This window comes from Pteropus vampyrus, unplaced genomic scaffold (genome assembly GCF_000151845.1).
Source record: "Pteropus vampyrus isolate Shadow unplaced genomic scaffold, Pvam_2.0 Scaffold85, whole genome shotgun sequence".
NCBI classification, from domain to species: domain Eukaryota; kingdom Metazoa; phylum Chordata; class Mammalia; order Chiroptera; family Pteropodidae; genus Pteropus; species Pteropus vampyrus.
In genome coordinates, this window is record NW_011888866.1 from 6,560,239 (window position 1) to 6,567,306 (window position 7,068).

General features: G+C 49.2%; 1 protein-coding gene across 2 annotated transcripts in view; it reads right to left on the minus strand.

Moving 5' to 3' along the window:
• Window positions 1-5,054: 5,054 nt before the first annotated feature.
• Window positions 5,055-7,068, minus strand: part of CGNL1 (cingulin like 1) — a 157,327-nt gene continuing 155,313 nt past the window's right edge. For both annotated transcript variants that reach the window (XM_011363426.2, XM_011363427.2), the window contains one exon: window positions 5,055-5,429. The gene's annotated coding sequence lies outside the window, so the exon portion shown is untranslated. The remainder of the gene's footprint in view (window positions 5,430-7,068) is intronic.

The following is a 7,068-nucleotide window of genomic DNA, read 5'->3' on the forward strand; positions in this document are numbered from 1 at the left end:
GACAAGGTGAGCAGTATGCTGAGGTCGGGAAGGAGACGACATCTCCAGGCAGTGTTTGGGCTCCTCTCACTGTCCAGGGCATTTCAGCTCTGGACATCCCCGACTGGGACGTCCCAGCTCAGCCAAACCAAGACGCTGCCCCTGTCTGGTTCACCTTCTTTAGAAGGAAGCTTAATCATCATGCCCCTTGGAGTCTCACCACTCCCCAGTGCAGCTATTAAGGTATGGACTTCCCTTAGAGCAGGGGTCCCCAAACCCTGGGCCTCAGGCCAGTACCGGTCCATGGCCTTTTAGGAACTGGGCTGCAAAGCAGGAGGTGAGCGGTGGGCAGTCAAGCAAGCGAAGCTTCATCTGTATTTGCAGCCGCTCCCCAGCGCTAGCATCACCACCTCCGTTCCACCTCTGATCATCAGGCATTAGATTCTCATAGGAGCACTGGTCTCTAGTGCCAAAAAGGTTGGGGACTTCTGCCTTAGAGTATTTGTTTAAAACAATTCCCTACCTCTCATAGTGTCAGCCCCAGTCATTCCTCCACTTCATTTATCCTAGATGCTGATGCAACTAGGATAAATGCAACTGAACAGTGGTTGCCTTTGAGAGGGAGAAAAAGAAATGAGGCGGGGAATGGGGGACAAAGGGAGAGCCTTCCATCTTACCCCTAATATTTTCTTTCTTTTATTTAAAAATGTGAAGCAGCTATGACTAAATGTTAATTGCCGTTAATTCTTGGTGGTGGGAACACAAATTCCTCCTTAAAACAAACCAAACGTCCTTCACTGGAAATTCTCAGAGAATGGATGCCATGCTGTGTTACCTTACCTACTTCTGTCTCCCCCATATTAGGTGCTCCCTGTCTTCATTGCTGATGTTGGTAGCAAAGTCACAGGGACTACCTTAACTGCCAGCCTCTTAACATCTGGGAAGCAAGCTCTGGGTATGTGCTGGCAGAGTCCACCCCCATGTGATGATGGGGGCAGGGGAGTGCAATGCTTCCTGCCTGCATGACTCTAACCATCACGGGGGTTGACTAATCTGATTATCTTGGGCACACTTAACCTTTCCATGGGGCCTCGGAAGGCCACGTGATTTTTGTAAACCCACGAGCATTTTAGAGCTTGATTTTAGAATCCAGCAGCAATGAAACCCACAGAAAAAAATTCTTTAAATTGCCATAAAGGGGAGGAGTAGTCGAGTGAGTTATACTTTTCAGAAAACGAAGCTGGTTTAGGAAGCCATGTGTGAATCAGAAATAACCACTATGCAGGAGGGCCAGAGATATGGATTATAGCTAGGCCAGACGAGGACGCTGCGGACAGGTCGAGTGGAGGTCAGTTTTGTTTTGCAGTCCTTCATTTTCTAAATGCCAGGAGAAGTCTCCCCCCGGGAGGGTAGACAGAGACATGGACTATCTCTTGGAGGAGCCAGGAGCCCCAGAGGGAGCTTGTCGCCATCTTTTTTGGGTCCCATTTCCCTTTGGGTCCCATTTCCCTGTGCCTATCACCAGCGAGCACTGGCACCCGATGAAAGGCCCGGCAGCCTCGGCCCAGAGATGGAATTGAGAAAATGAAGGGGGTGGGCTGGAGGGTTTACCGGGCCGGTCTTTTCAAAGGCAGGAGGGCATTTAACTGGAGACACTTGCTTTATCTTAATCTACAAGCCCTTTCCTGGAAAACAACCCTGTCCTCGAAGGGCCAGAAGGCCCAGAGGCGGTGGGAACAAGGTTAGGCAGACTGGCAGGAGGGGACTCGTGGAGAAGAGCAGGCAGGCCAGGCCTGCCTTCCTTCCATGCACACCTCACGCTCCACTTGCAGACTTGTGATTTAGAGGGCGAGTGCTGTGACTCAGACAAACCACCCAGCCTTTGTGCCTAATGTCCTCAGCTAGTGGGGTCGGTGGTGGCTACTTTGGAGGAGCAGCAGGGAGAATGGCCAAGTTACAGGGAAACTCCAAGTTGGTAAGAGTAGCAGCCCAGGACTTCACCCCAGCCCCACAACTTACTGGTTGATGGCTTTAGACAAGTTATGTCTCTTTCCACACATGTTGCCCTATCACCGCCCAACTCACAGGGTACAGATTAAATCGGATGAAGTACAAAGATTCCTGGCCCACAGGAGTTTGCCCAATTGCAGCTGCTACCCCTGTTAAGGGATTTCTAGATGTTAAAAAAAAAAAAAAATCATTCCCCCTGCCCCAAAAGACCACCAGATCCATCCACAGGGCAACACTGATTTGTCTCTGTAGAGCCTCTGGGTAGGGTTCACAAGGGATGCCCTCTGTCTGTTGGGTGGATGGGGAGGCAGATGCCCATCACCTCCCCAATCCACACACACAATCCCCACTCCCAGCTCCCACACCAAGTCAACGAGGCCAGAAGCCTGGCTTCACAACAGGAGCTCTACTCCTCCTGGGAATGGCTGGGGCGGAGGGATCCCTTTCCTTCAATATGAACTTTTGCACATGGCTCTAAGTCCTGAAACTGGCTGTATCCAGACTTTCTACCCCTCTGGACACAGGGCTCCCTGCTCACTGATAAGGACCAGAGCCCACTTTCACTGGGGCCACTCCTCCCAGCTTAGCAGAGACTCTGCTGCCGGCCCGGGAAGGAAGCCCACCACTGCCAAGTCCAGGGTTTCCAGACTCCAGCCCAACAACCCCACGTTCTAACGTGAGCTCCTCTGGGGTGCGGGGTTTCATTAGTGACCATTCACTATCCAGTTGATAGTGTTCGTGAGGACACTGCTGATTTCAGGTTGCAAGTGTTGTTTTGAATGTAAGGCTAATATAAAAAGTGCACTACACAGTGAAGATTATTATTGCCATATACTGTTCTAGAAGAAGGTTCTCATCATAACGCAGTCTGGGGGTTAGAAAGGTAAATGTTCCTGAGAACTGCCCAACTCAGGGGCTTGCTAATGTTGCCCAAAGACCACCTTCCATACTGTGAGACAGTGGGGAGAACCAATGATCATCCAGAGCAGCCATCCCAGCCAGCTCAGGCCCAGACAAGTCAGGCTAGCACAGCACCAAGCAGAGCATCAAAGATAAAATGAGAGAGCCAAACATCACAGCAGCCAATGGCACCAAAGACGGGTAGGTTAGAAGAGCAGCTAAAAATCTGTGATAGCCACATCCATGAGGTCTATGGCTTCGCAGGTTAACCCTGAATTCCATCTGCCTTTGACTGCAGTGCTCAGAGTGGAGGCAGGTAGCGGGCCGTTGAGTTGCATAGAAACCCACAATTACAGGTGAGATCTGAAAGAGGATCAGGAGGCCTCTGGAGTCTCTAACACAGGATCCAATGAAAGACCTTCGTCCCCCCAGGGAGGTGAGTGTGAGAGGCAGCAGAGCTTCCTGCTACAGAGTGTGACCCCCAAAATCAGGCCTAGGATCCAGTCCTGGCTCCCCCACCTCCCGCCATGTGCCCTTGGGCAGGTTAGTTCTCCCTCTGCCAAGTCTGTCTCACTTGTCACAACAGTACCTGCTTGGGGGGTGGTCAGAGAGAGCAAGTGAGTCAGCATGTTAGAACAATGCCTGATGTGTGGCAAGTGAGTGCTCCACACCTGTTAGCTACTGGATTGTCTATGGTCTCAGGAAAAACTGGCAGTACTGACTATAGACAGTGAGCTGGCCAAGCACAAAGAAAAATAGACAAATTTGGTATGCCATAATATGTGAAGGACTTAATATTTATATCTCATCTCCACTTAGTTTAATAATTATCATTTTTGTAATTACTCTGTAAGCTCTTAAAAGTCCTAGATTGTGGCTTAAACCTTCTATCTGCCACAGCATTTGACCCACAGTGGCAGGTTCTACTCATGGCCAGGCTACCTGTTCCAGATGTGACCTGTGATAAGACACCCAACTTCCCCAAGCCTAAGATTCCCTACCTGCTGAAGTTTCTGTCTGTCTTGATTAATTCTGTTTACCCAGAAAACTCTTGGAGTCACGCTCCTATCCCTGAGGAGTTGTTGACAATCTGTTGTGAGATTCTACTCGGTGGGACTTGCAAACCTCCCCCCACAGAATAGGTGCTATTGTTGAATGACTTTTGGAACTGCACTGCACATGTACCAGCCTTGATAAACCCAGCGTGGGGCACACACTCAAATCTTGCTTTGGATTTGGGCTGTTAAGCCCCTGATAGGAACTTCTTGTCGGAAGTATGTTGATAACTGAGAATAAACAGTACCACAGGGGGTACTGTTTATTCTCAGTTATCAACATACTTCCCCTTTACCACTTTTTTTCTCCCTATCACTTGAAAACTTAGAACACAAAACTTTCTGGGGAATGACCGCCTCTAACAAAGACAGGTTCACTGTAACTATCCTCAAGTTCAAAGTAGGAATGCTACGAATGTGGAGGAAGGAGCGGCAGGCATGGAAGGACCTGAGCCACATTCCTTCCACAGGCCGGAGGGAGAAGGAACCTCTGTGAGAGAAGAGTGCTTACACGACTGGGGGCATCGAGGTGACAGTGAGCAGTGGCAGCTGAGAAATGCCTGGCCTCCACCTGCTCCCATCAGCTGACCCCAACCAGAGCACTCACTGGTCTTGGAGGGCCCTGGAGGAGTCTATCTCCAGAAGAGGAGGTCTGAGCACAGACATGAGCACTGCAGATCCCTCCTGTGGAGAGGCAACTTTCTTTTCTACACTAAGGAGATCTCGGTACCTGCTGTCAGCCTGCTGTAGGATAAAAGAGATTATGTGCAAACTGGATTACGAGAAGACTCATTTTAGTTTAAGAATAAGGAATACACAGGGGGTACTGTTTATTCTCAGTTATCAACATACTTCCCCTTTACCACTTTCTGGAAATGGGCAGGTCGGGCTCCTCAGAACATCACGACCTTCCAGGTACACCAATTCTCTCAGTGCTCATCACTGACCTGCACCCCACTCTTCTATTTCAGAAACTGGTCCCAGGCCTGGGATGCCACCGAGTTCCACTTCCTCAAGTAGCTTCCAGCCATTCGCCTTGGCTGTTTCTTGGCAGACATGGAGCCAAGCTCTGGAGAGAACAAGGGAGTCAAAATAATGGGGGAGTCGAGATTCCCGTTGGCTGACGCTGTTTATTGAAAGGCAATCTTGCTTTATCCAGGAGTTCATTTACATGGAGGTAGCTGCATAAGAATGACTCTTCCCCATGACAAACCAAAGCAATCAAATCATACCCGAAAGTAGAAATCCAACAGAATAAGCCTACTGGCATTGTTGAATGACACTCAGAAGCAGGGAAAAAAAAATTTATAAAGATATGATTGTCTCCTCAGCATTGCATTTGACCACATACTTGTATATTAAATATTTTTTTTCAAGCTAGCTAAAGAAAATATTCTTGAGTAGGGTTAATTATTAAAGCAACAGAAAAAAAAATGTGTATATAATAAAATCAAAGAATGAGAGCACGTCAGAGCTGGAAAGGACCTTGGGCTCTAGTCATCTGGGCAATGTGTGGCTCTGACAGTATGTGACCCAACAAGGTCATTGGGGTAAGATGAATCAGGACTTGAAAATATCTCTTTTAACCCCCAGTCTAGTCTTCTTCCCATGCTGAATCTACACTGCATGTGTCCAGCTCACTGCCAGCTCCAATATCATGTAGGGTGGCACATTTTAACAATTAAAATGACCCATTTTTTAGGGTAAAGATACAAGTCTTCTGAATGGTGATCTCTGTGCTCTTTTTCATGGGCACCTTTGTTTCTTGCAGCCGGTCTCAGGGAACCACAAGAAACTGGCCAGCATGAGGGGCCAGGACTTTTTCACAAACCAAGACAGATACTTACTCGTTTCCCAAGTTCTTGGGCCTCAGACTTTCCTAATCCCCCAGCTGTAGTTATGAGTGGGCTGAGGCATAACTAGTCAGTCTTCTTGGCAAATATCTAATGATGATGGAAATCAAAAACATATTGAGGGTCATAGAAACCCTGGGAGTTCCAGCGAGCTGGTCAACCAACCACAGGAGTGCTGCATCCCCAAGAGGACAGAGGGGCTCAGCCTCTGCATCCATTTTTATGGCTGTTGTCCATCACCCACTTTCCCCTGACTGTGCTCCAGGAGGGGAGGGGTTTTGATCCACTTTATGCAATGCTCTATTCCCACTGCCAAGGACCGTGCCTAACACATAGAGATGCCCAATAAATATTTGCAAAATGAATGAATAGCCTAAGGGAAGAACCTCTCCACATCCCAAATAAGTAAGCAGAGGCAAGAACCACTCCATCCAGCCGAGGTTTAAAAGGGCTTGGCTCTCCTGTTCCGGGGCCTCACCAGAGGCTGGGGGAAGGGAATGGTGGCAGTGATGCCTGCCCCTAAACCAGGCTAATCACTCTGAATCCTGTTTTGTGTGCTCTGTGACCTGGGGCAAGCAGGGCACTGAGATTCTCTGCTCTCCCATGGCAACTGTCATGGAGTTCTCAGGTCTACCAGCCTCCCATCTTTTAGGATGCTTGGGGACACTGTGGAAACAGCTTAACGCTGTCATCTCTGTCCCATATGTATTCACAACTCACAGGGTTCTCTCCTTGGGCCTCACCTATGGGAACCCAGCTGTGATAGGACCTGGCCTCTGGGCATGTCTGGGCACTGTCACAGTGGGAGGTGACCTCAGGGAGGCCACAAGGAAGTGCTGGGATAGCCCATATCCTTCCAATGCCATGCTACCAGTCATTCTGTCCCTGCAATGTGGCCTTGCCCCAGGCCTCACCCAATCATAGTCACTTCTTGCCTGGTGCTACTGATGACCCACTGTCCAGGAAGTTGGAAGGAGCCTTGCAGTTTGCAGACACATCTCTGTTTGACTCCTGTTTCTAGCAACCATTTTCTGACATAAATCTTAGATCCTCCTCAATCTGCCTCTTGCCTATAATCGACCCCCCAGCTTTCGAGAACTTCTCCTCTTCCTTCCTACTCACACCCACACACACCTGCTTATCTCCTCTCCCTTCTCCCTTTCCCTATGACCTTACTAGACACCACCTGCCTCATCCTCATCCCTAAGTCCATGAGCCTTGCCCCCATATCCTACTATTCCCCACCCAGCAACTACCCCATTCAGGGGCCA